The sequence below is a fragment of the Xenopus laevis genome, chromosome 4L (assembly GCF_017654675.1).
Source record: "Xenopus laevis strain J_2021 chromosome 4L, Xenopus_laevis_v10.1, whole genome shotgun sequence".
NCBI classification, from domain to species: Eukaryota; Metazoa; Chordata; class Amphibia; order Anura; family Pipidae; genus Xenopus; species Xenopus laevis.
In genome coordinates this window covers 112,635,378-112,647,575 of record NC_054377.1, presented here as the reverse complement: position 1 = coordinate 112,647,575, position 12,198 = coordinate 112,635,378, and positions in this window count along the sequence as shown.

Below are 12,198 nucleotides of genomic sequence, written 5' to 3'. Positions count from 1 at the left end.
GACATCCATGTCTACAGTTCTACACACATGACAGTGAAATAGAAGTTTGGTCAACAGAAGTTTTAGTACTACTGCCTGCGCCGATTGCCCCTTAAATCACAAACATATTTCTACATACTCTTCAAATGGAACCCTTTATTCCTTCTATTTTTTTCTTCCTTTTGTGCAAGCCCCCTGCTGCATTACGCAACATATATTTCTGTCCTGTAGAGTTTAATATGTTCCCTTAAAATTCACAGCGCACTAACCAGTTAATTCCTACCAGCTCCTTAAAGGGATACTGTCATGGAAAAGCATGTTTTTTCCAAAACGCATCAGTTAATAGTGCTGCTCCAGCAGAATTCTGCACTGAAATCCATTTCTCAAAAGAGCAAACAGATTTTTTTATATTCAATTTTGAAATCTGACATGGGGCTAGACATTTTGTCAGTTTCCCAGCTGCCCCTGGTCATGTGACTTGTGCCTGCACTTTAGGAGAGAAATGCTTTCTGGCAGGCTGCTGTTTTTCCTTCTCAATGTAACTGAATGTGTCTCAGTGAGACATGGGTTTTTACTATTGAGTGTTGTTCTTAGATCTACCAGGCAGCTGTTATCTTGTGTGAGGGAGCTGCTATCTGGTTACCTTCCCATTGTTCTTTTGTTTGGCTGCTGGGGGGGGGGAAAGGGAGGGGTTGATATCACTCCAACTTGCAGTACAGCAGTAAAGAGTGATTGAAGTTTATCAGAGCACAAGTCACATGACTTGGGGCAGCTGGGAAATTGACAATATGTCTAGCCCCATGTCAGATTTCAAAATTAAATATTAAAAAATCTGTTTGCTCTTTTGAGAAATAGATTTCAGTGCAGAATACTGCTGGAGCAGCACTATTAACTGATTCATTTTGAAAAATAATTATATTTCCCATGACAGCATCCCTTTAAGGTCAGGCTCATGTGAAAATCCTGAGTAAATCAATGGGTAGGTTGTTGCTTTGCTCCCATACACATACCTGAGTTGGCAACTATGATATGGCAGGTTTAATGCTTCTCATGTCATTATTCACTGTTATAATTGGGTTTACTTGGGGTTGTAAGCCCTTGTAGGCAGGGCCCTTAGTACCTACTGTCTTGGGTTGTAAACTGCTCTTAAATGGATTCTGTCATGGGAAACTATTAACAAAATGCATTTGTTAATAGCACACCTCCAGCAGAATCCTGCATTGAAATCCATTTTTTGAAAGAGCAAACAGATTTTTTATATTTATTTTTTTAAAATTTGACGTGGGGCTAGACATGTTCTTAGTATCCCAGCTGTCCCTAGTCATGTGACATGTGCTCTGATAAACTTTAGTCACTCTTTACTGCTGCACTGCAAATTGGAGTGATATCTCTCATCTTACCCCCCACCCCAGCAGCCCATCAGCAGAACAATGGGACAGTTACAGGATAACAGCTCCCTAACACCTGCATTGCTAAAAATGCTCGCCACTAAGTAGTAGATATAAGAATAGCACTCAATAGTAAAAATCCAATCCATCAATTACATTGAGTAGGAGAAACTATAGCTCATCTGAAAGCAGTTCCGTTGTGAAGTGCTGGTTCTTTCTGAAAACACAGGATCAGTTACAATGACCCAATATGGCTGCCTACACATCAATATTAGAACAGAATAAATACCCTTATTGGATCAGGAATAAAAATGTAAATGGTAGAATGAATTACTTGCAAAGTACACCGTGTAATGTAGTGATAAAAAGAACACCATAAAAGTCATGACAGATTCCCTTTAAATACAGTTACCTGCAGCACTGTGGAATATGCAATTGCTGTGCAAACATATAGAGAGGTTATTCACCCTGTGCAGTCTTTCTGTTTGAGTAGTGAAAAACAGATTATGCCTTCTCTTATAGCTGATAAACATAGATATACTGTACAAGATTTGCCTAGACCTGGTATAAAGCAAGACAATTTTATTGATCAGTGTAAAGCAATCAAATGTAATAATAACTTCAGTTTGAATTAGCATCCTTTTGTCATTTACTGTATTTCCACAACATTTCTGTGTCATTGCTAATACACATATCATTATTTACCCATATCACTATCTTTTCATTGCACTGCATCCCATTATATATTGGATATAAAGCGACTCAGACATCCACACGCATGGCCTGAACAAATGGTTCAGAGAGTTATTGACAAAGACCTTCTGGTCTCAGTTGTTCATCTGCCCATACCAGGTGCTGCACATTTTTTTTGGCAGACAGACTTTGATCGCATAGTCCAAAATGTACCTGCTCTGATGTACCACACTTGCCCAGGTAGTCAGGCAAAATGGTTCAAATTAGCTAAGTTGTGTAACAAGTTTAGGCAAATATGGGCAGCTTAATAGAGTCTAAAGCTGGTCACAGACACAAAGATAAAGTCGTACGAAATGAAGATTTGTACGATTTTTGTTAACATCTTTTGTGCCATGGAGATCGGTCGTTTAGCCGATCGGACGGGTTATAAGATTTCTGTTAGTTAACGATAATATCTTTGCATGACGATGTCACTGCTATTTGTCGGACATAACGTTCGTATGATTGCTGTCTGTCAATGAATGGCCAGAACATCGTCTGATTTGTTTTTTTAATCTGAATGGTTATTTGTAGGTCAGGAGACTGCAAAGCAAGATTGTTTGATAAAACCTGCACATCTATGGCCAACTTAAGTCTTTCTCTTTAAATCCATCTGGTCTTGCAACAATATAGAGGCGACCGCAGTTTGCATAACAGCTTAAGCTTGTAACAACAAGCAGCCACTTTATCTATATCTTTCATAATTCTCTGCATTGTGATCTTATTTTCTGCATTGTTATACAAACATCTGCACCGTGGTTCCTTTTTCTACCACTCTGTCAGCCATATACACTACATGGGACAAGCCATGAGGTTTTTCATACTTTTTGACTCTGAAAGCACCACTGACTGAAACAATAACTGACACACTGTGTGTGTATGTTGGTCCCGGGTGTGGTGCAAATATGTTTTTTCATGCACACGCAGAATGGTGAAAGAATGACCTTTTGTGTATGTCACAGCTTGTGGCTGTAGCAGATTTCTAATATGCAGGTCTTAATTTCCCCCACCTAGTCTGCCTTGCCAGTATACTGGGTAGTTATACATCTCTGTAAATGACAGTTTGATCTGGATAAGCTTTGTAGCCGAATGGCTAATATGCATCTCCTACAAAATGTCATATTAAACTGTGCAGCTGCAATGTATTATGACGAAAAACATGCTTTCAGGGGGGCATTATACTGAAATCTGTGTTTCGAAATACAGCAGCATCCTTCACCGCTCCCTAATACATAAAAAATGCTTTGTCAAACCAATCCATAGTTCATAGTTCAATACCAAAGCATTTCTGCTTTTGAAATCCTCAAAACTTTAAGGCTGATGCCAGTCAGATGAGAGGGTACCAGCTTAGATCTTTGTTGCAGGTTTCTACAGTGTCACTTGCTTAATGCTAAGAGACTGCCAAGAGGATGGTATTACAGTAATTGCAGGGCAAATACTGGTACGTGACATCAACAGATGAGAGATATTGGTGAAACTGAGTGGCATGGCCTACATCATGCTGATCACAAAGTAGCCAAAAATACTTGAAAGGGCCTTTCCAAGAGAATTGGTTGCCCCATTTAGCTGCAAGGGTTTATGGGGTGCTAACTATTCAAACCATGTTTTTCTTTTGCTTCATCTGAGTTACAAAGCAGCAGCTCTCAGACAATATCTATTTATAAACAACAATATCTATTTATAAACAAAGCCTATGTATAAATGAAACCCCTCAGTCTATGTGGCTGTACCAAAGAGCTGACTCGTTGTGGTTGCCTCTACATTACAGATGTCTGGTCTCAATAATGTTCATTAACCTATGTGATAAGCAGCTGTGAGTAACTTCCGTATTTCATTTCCAATTTTGAAGGCTTGAACAGCCTTCAAAATTGGAAATGAAATACGGAAGTTACTCACAGCTGCTTATCACATAGGTTAATGAACATTATTGAGACCAGACATCTGTAATGTAGAGGCAACCACAACGAGTCAGCTCTTTGGTACAGCCACATAGACTGAGGGGTTTCATTTATACATAGGCTTTGTTTATAAATAACATAAATAATAATTATTGTAAATACATATTCATTTATGGTCAATCAGTTCCAGTTTTCCATTTGTGTGCATTGAGTCCAATGCTGTGTATGCCTGTGTAATATACCCATTTCTTCTACAATTCTTACTTATGCTGTTTAAACCCAAATTATTGCTTTCTCACTCCTGGGATATTCATAGGTATAATAAAGAAATCAGGAGAGCAACAGTGGGTGCATTATACATTCCCAATAGACCAATGTTATCACTGATTCACAGTAGAATGATATGCTCCCACTGTGAAGAACTAATTCATCCTAGTGACAACTTTTCTTGGACTGATCACATAGTCAAAGCATCGGAAGAAAGAAAGTAGTGCTGTGCAAACTGTAATTATGTTGCATGCTTTTATATTGCTACTTGTATATAGACTATTACTGTAGATGTTTACAGTAAAGTAGCAGCAAAAATGTGTCAATACAACTCTTTTTAGTGGGTCACTGGCAGGTGGCGGTGTAATGTTTTGCCTATGGCCTGGCCAAAACTGTGGGTTGTCTGCAACATGTAAAGTATCCTGGGTTATCCACTGCATAACAAAAATCAAGGGTTACCGACAACGCTCAAAAAATTTATGGGAGACCCGTGATTTCATATGTATGGTGGGTCACCCTTCCCATACAGGCTGCAGGGTGTGTTTCCTCTATAATGATACCACTGGTGTTGGTGTTCACTGCCCCTGCTGGAAATCAGACCCTTGTGGCATTAGACTTACAAGGACATTGCAGACTTTGCTAGTACAGAGAGTGCAATTGTGCTAGAAGAGCAGAAATTCCAATTTTAAAATTGGAATTCTCTTAAAGGGGTTGTTCAATTTTGTATTAACTTTTAGTATGATGTAGAGAGTGATGTTCTGAGAAAATTTGCAGTTGGTTTTCATTTTCTATTATTTGTGGTTTTAACATTATTTAGCTTTCTATTCAGCAGCTCTCCAGTTTGATACTTCCTCAATCTGGTTGCTGGGGTCCAAATTATCCTAGCAACCATACACTGATTTTAATAAGAGACTGGAATATGGGTCAAGGCACACAGGCAGATTCAGGGAGATTAGTCGTCCGGAACTGCCTCCCCTGCCTTCCCGCCAGCTTAAATGTAAATCGCCGGTGGAATGGCACTGACGAGGAAACTTTGGGCAAGTTCGGAATATGAATCGCGCCAAGTGCCATCCCGCTGGCAATTTGTTTTTAGATGGGATCAGTGACCCCTGTCTGAAAGCTGGAAATAGTCATAAGAAAAAAATCTAATAATTAAAAAAACAATAAAAAAATAAATAATGAAAGCCAACTGAAAAATTGATTAGAACTGGCCAGTCTATAACCTACCCAAACTTAACTTAAAGGTAAAGCACCCCTTTAAAGTTACCAGGAGAGGCTTTTTATCATCCCTGGTAATCTGTAGTGTATTAGCGTATGTAGCAAGATTCTCAACTCATGGCAGCAGTGCTTCTGTGTCTACATCACATATTCACGAATATGCTTGTGTGGATGTGTTTTTCTTACCATGTTCTAAAAACAGCTTTTTCCTGTTAACGTCTTCATATTATTTTACTTAAAAAATTATATAATAGTCCAAACCCCACTAAAAACATATGGAAATATAAGCTACACTAAAAAAACAGAAGTATCGGGTGTAATCAAGTGCTATTAAAGGAGAACTGCTGCTAAGATTTCAAATTCCTTTTGGCCCCCCTTTTTATGGGTAGTAATGAGTCACACGACTCTGATTTGATCTTGCTTCCCACTTCTTCCTTCTTTTTAAAGCCAAATCTCTGAAGACAATAAAACAGACAGAGGCAGAGTTCCAGGAAAAGGCAATTGGCTGAACTTGTATCAGACATGCAATGGAGCCACCCCTCCTCCCTGAGCTGTAACCCCCCATCTTCCTGCACCAGGGATCAAAGCCAAAACTCCCTCATGATTCCCACAGAGTGAGGTCAGGCTGAAGCAATTGTTCACTGGCAGCACCAGAAGCACAACAAGCCACATGCAAATCACATTTAAGGGGCATTTCTCTGAAGCAGCCAAAATAGTTTTTCCTTGCTATGTATATATCAGGGGGGCTCATGGAAGCTGTCACTCCGGGTTCCTATTTTTATGGAAACATTTTCATATAACCATTGTGTAAGCTCGAGCCTCCAACCACTGTCAAAGTCAAAGCATTTGCCATTAAGGAAATACAGACCTCGCATTGCAGTAAATGACCAAAACAATGTTTACTCATAGTAGGTTCAGTTTTAAACCCAACCAGTTTGATTTTTCTAGATCCCATACCTGTAATTAAAGGATTGGGCTCACTCACCAGGCAGGGTATAGAGATAGAGTTGCCTCCTGTGTGGTTTTGATCTGGACTTCTCAGTTTTTCAAAGGGCTGTCTGTTAAAAACTTTCTGTCCATTTAAAAACATTAAAGGAGAACTAATCCCCCAAACTAAAGAAAACCCTTACCCCCTATCCTCCATAGTACCCCTCCCTGTTTCCCCCGCACAGGTGTTAATACTTGTAAATGCCCCTAAGTCTTTAATTACCCCTCGATGCAGAGTCTGCACAGCGGAGCTCATTGGCACCATCTTCATCACTTTGGGAGTCTTCAGTAAGTAAGTGGCATATCAGGGCATGCACAGTTGTAGCAATTTTCTGGTCCCAAACAACTGCACATTCGCCGACAGCCACGGAAATTGCCAAAGGTACCCGAAGATTCCCAAAGTGGTGAAGATGGCACCCGTGAGCTCCGCTGCACTGACTCTGCATTGAGGGGTAATTAAAGACTTAGGGGCATTTACATGTATTAACACCTTTGCAGGGGGGGGACTATGGAGGGTAGGGGGTTTCATTAGTTTGGGGGTTTAGTTCTCCTTTAAAGGAACAGTTCAGTCTGAAAATAAAAACTGGGTAAATAGATAGGCTGTGCAAAATAAAAAATATTTCTAATATAGTTAGTTAGGCAAAATGTAATGTATAAAGGCTGGAGTAACTGGATGTCTAATATAATAGCCAGAACACTACTTCCTGCTTTTCAGCTCTATAACTCTGAGCTAGTCAGCGACTTGAAGAGGGGTCACATGGTACATTTCTGTTCAGTGAGTTTGCAATTGATCCTCAGTATTCAGCTCAGATTCAAAAGCAACAGATATGACCCATGTGGCCCCCCTCAAGTATCTGATTGGTTACTGCCTGGTAACCAGGGTCAGGGCTGCTTCTGCCATGAGGCAAGGTGAGACCCTTGTCTCAGGCAGCAACGAGCGACCAGTTACAAGTGGTGGCAAAAAGCCGCCTCTTGTAACTTTAAGAGCCAAATTTCCGGGTTTTAACCCAGAAATTCGGCTCCGCTAGTGCAGAGAGCACCATTGCTCTTAATGCACTTGTGATACTGCCCCCTTAGACAAGGTCCGATGCAAATTTTTAAGTGTGGAGCGGGAGGAGAGGGGCGCGGCATCTAGGCTGCTGCCTCAGGTGGCAACCCCAGAATCGTCACTGACCAGGGTAACCAGTCAGTGTAAACCAGGAAGTAATGTTCTGGCTATTATGTTACACACTCAGTTACTCCAGCCTTTATACATTACATTTTTGGCTAACTAACTATATTGAAAACATTTTATATTTTCGACAGCCTGTCTATTTACCCAGTTTTTATTTTTACACTGAACTATTCCTGGTTTTCATGAGCCACTGGCTGGGGATCACTGCTCTAGAGACAACAATAACACATGCAGAGAAATATGGATGGACAGAAAGAACAGTAACACCAAAATAATTATAGTATTTTAAAGTAATTAAAATGTAATGTACTGCTGCCGTGCACTGGTAAAACTGGTGTGTTTGGTTTAGAAAGATAACTATTTTGTTTATATAAACAAGCTACTGTATAAGAATGGAGGCAAATGAAATAGGTCTAAATGGCATAGGTTAAATAGTGTAATTAATGTATCTGCAATGTAACCTGAGCCATTTTTCTTTTGAATGAATGCCCCCACAGCTACACAACAGCTTATTTATATACTACAGCTATGGGATCTGTTATCCAGAAACCCATTATCCACAAAGCTCTGAATTACAGGTTCTCCCTTAGGGGGTTATTTATCAAGGTCCGCATTTATCTCAATATCGGCTGCTACAAACTCTGGTCTAACCTGCTTGGGTTTTTAACGCTTATTTATTATTACAAATTTGCTTTGTGGGAAAAGCTTAGATTTTCATGATTTTTTCGTGAATTTTCACCCGAAAGCTCCAAAAACATTGTGAAATAGCCAGAAACCCCCGACACAACCAAAAATTAATGGGACTGTTCCCATTGACTTTTATGCAACCTCGACTAGTTTGAGATGCCGTGTTTTTATATTCGGGCTTTTTAGCCCTCGGGGCTTAATAAATTCCAAAAAATTTGTGATTTTTTTAAAAGTCAGATTTTATGGAAAAAAAATTCACAAATTTTTCGGATTTCAGGGAATTTTGGGTATTCGGAGCTTAGTAAATAACTCTCTTAGACTTAATTTTATCCAAAGAATCCAAATTTTTAAACGTGATTTCCTTTTTCTCTGTAATACTGAAATAGTACCTTGTACTTGATCTAAACTAAGATATAATTACTCTTTATTGGAAGCAAAACCAGCCTATTGCGTTTATTTAATGTGTACATGATTTTCTAGTATGAAAATCCAAATTATGAAAAGATGTGATATCAGGAAAACCCCAGGTCTCAAGCATTTTGGATAACAGGTCCCAAACCTGTAATATATATCTATAATAGTGTTTCTGAAACAAACACACCAGTTTTGACAGTGCATAGCAACAGTAAATTACAGTTTAATTAATAACCGTTCCTTTAAAAACCTGGGGCTACACAAGCATAGGAGTTTGTAGCAACATACAATCTGCAGACCAAATGTTGCGCCAAGCATATGGCCACAAGTCATGCTGGTAGGTGGCAGAAGGCCCCTTGCAACAATATGTTGCAGCAAATCAGTGGTGGCCCATAACTGGTCTGTTCTTCACACTGGCCTTAAGGTAGACGCAAAGATCCACTCATTTGGCGACATTGCCAAACGAGCGGATCTTTCCCCGATATGCCATTAATGAGCATGGCTATATCGGGGGTAATCTGATTGTTCGGCCGAACGATCCGATTACGATGTGCAATGGGCTCCGGCGGGATCAGTCGGGTCAAAATCAAACTTGACCAAACGACCGATCTCCGCCGGACGAAAGCTGTCGGCACTCCCCACACACGATCCGAAAATCGTACGAATCCTCGATTCATACGATGGGATCTGTGTGTCTATGGCCAGCTTAATTTATCTAATATACAGGCAGGGGTAATGGACAGATGTAAGGTGACTGCTTACCTCACTGTTTACTACTGTTTTTTAACATTAACCGATAAGTAATGGGCACGTTCACTTGATCCCCTGGATAGCTTCATTTGGGAATCTTTGATGATGTCGTAATCCATAGAAAAGCTAAGAAAAGATCAGGAATTTGCTGGATATGGTTATGTGCTGTGCATAATGTAAATTCCTGCATAAAAGAACAGAATGTTCTGTAGTTTTTCTTCCTGCTGCTCTGCCCCATAAGTAAGACAGGCAACTCCGCTCTGCAAGGATTTTGTCATGAGATTCAATCATTCGTTTATGCTCAGTATGGCACCTAGTGATGAAGTAAGAAGGCAACGTCTGGGCATCTGGGCAAGAGAAGCTGACTCCAACATCACTCATATATCAGCTGCTTCTTCATAGCTCATCTCTGAATTGCATATGGGTTATAAGCCATTCATACAATATATATTAAATGGAGTCATTGGGTACAAAATGTCTTACAGTCTAAACTGTGGATATTTTCCTTGTGATAGACCTGTTTTCCAGTATGGGTTAAAATCAAACTTAAGGAAAGTTTCCTGCTGTCCTTTTGCCCAATAATTTTCATGTGCAGTCAATATGGTAATGTCTTTACTGAAATCAGACCATGCCCTATGGTCCCAAGGAAATCCGTAATTTAGATCTTCATATTGGGTCTACTGAAAATCAGGAAAACATTAAATAAACCCAATACACTGGTTTTGCTTCCAATAAGGATTAATTATATCTTAGTTGGGATCAAGTACATGGCACCTTGTTATTATTACAGAGAAAAAGGACTATTTGTATAAAATGGGATACGGCCTTTCTGTAATTCAGCGTTTTCTGGATAACGGGTTTCCAGATAACAGATCCCATACCTGTACAGGTTTTTTAAAAAATACTTAACAATGGTTCAAATTCTGTACTTTTATAGAAAAGGAACAATTACTCTGCATCTGAATTACTCCCCCTCCATATTCACACAGATCTCCCTGTTCTCTAGTTCACTCCTAAAATGAAATGCCTTTTTTTATCCCTGTGTAAATTATGTCAATGCAGGAATGAGTAGGAACCACTGTTCCTTAAGGATTAATCTAAGTGGAGCACTGTAAATCAGGCAAAAAAAAAAAATTGGGCATGCAATATATTATTTGTGCTTGATTCAGCATTCACTTGTGTGTGCATATTACTAGAGGTAAATACATTCTTAGCTAATTGATTTTCTGAAACTTATTGAAATACAGATAGTCTGTATAATTACCATTTGCAATATATCATGTTTCTATCTTAAACTCATGGAAACTTGATAATATTAATGGTCATTATGTAACTCTTATGTCAACTGTCAATTAGTCTGTTTTGGAAAAATTACAAAATCTGACAGGTTATGAAAGTTTGAACACATTTCTGGGAGTCTTAGTGCAATGTTTTATGTTTTATAACAGTTTTGCTAATGAAAGTGAATTGCCCTTTAAGCTGTGAGTCTCAGTTCTCCCAAGAGACCTTAAATAGTTACAATTGTTTCTTTGCTTATTTTAAATTGTTACAAAAGTGCAGCTGCTGGCTGTTCTGGGCTCTCTGTCAAAAAGGCTATTTTAATGATGTTTTAGAAACATTGTATCTTTTTCTCGAATCAGTGCAGGAGATCAAAGAGAAAGTCAGGACATTTCAGTAAGAAAGTCGGGACTGCGGGCTGAGCTGTCAAAATCTGGACTGTCCCACAGAAGGTAGAAAGTTGGGAGGTAGTCTCTATCCAAGGGGCAAGCTGCAAGACCTGTACTCCAAAAAGCAGCATAAAGGCCTGAGGCAACTTATAGAATATAAAACACAGTGTGCAAAGTGCAAAAAAATAGTACATTTTAGCACACTGGAGTGCTGATGGAAAACAAAGTAACCCGATGAAACTAATACAAGCACATTAAGAACATGCTAACTTCTTGCAAATAGTGGCATGTCTGTCTATCTATCTGCCATCTATCCATCTATCTATCTATCTATCTATCTATCTATCTATCTATCTAACTATTATCTATCTATCTATCTATCATCATCTATCTATCTATCTATCTATTATCTATCTATCTATCTATCTATCTATCTATCTATCTATCTATCTAACTATTATCTATCTATCTATCTATCTATCTATCTATCTATCTATCTATCTATCTATCTAACTATTATCTATCTATCTATCTATCTATCTATCTATCTATCTATCTATCTATCTATCTATCTATCTATCTATCTATCATCTATCTATCTATCTGTCTATCATCTATCTATCTATCTATCTATCTATCTATCTGTCTGTCTGTCTGTCTGTCTGTCTGTCTGTCTGTCTGTCTGTCTATCTGTCTGTCTGTCATCTATATATCTATCTATGCATATATCTAATATTGACTGAATAGGCAAATCCTATTTGTGAACTTTACACATTATTTTTTTCATTAGTAAAGAGAGTCTGTAATGCTAGACTAAAAGTGACCAGATATTATTCAGTTTATGTTTACAGAGAAGGCTCACTGCACAGTCTCAAAATGGCTGATCCCTGAGGGGAAGGTCAATGAAAATATGTCAGAGACAGAAAAAAGAAGTCCTGCAGGGTGGGAAGTGAATTGTTTATATGTATTTATAGAAAAGCTTTGTCCAGATAAGCTTGGTCATTAGAAAGTGGTGTGAGATATATTATAAGACATGC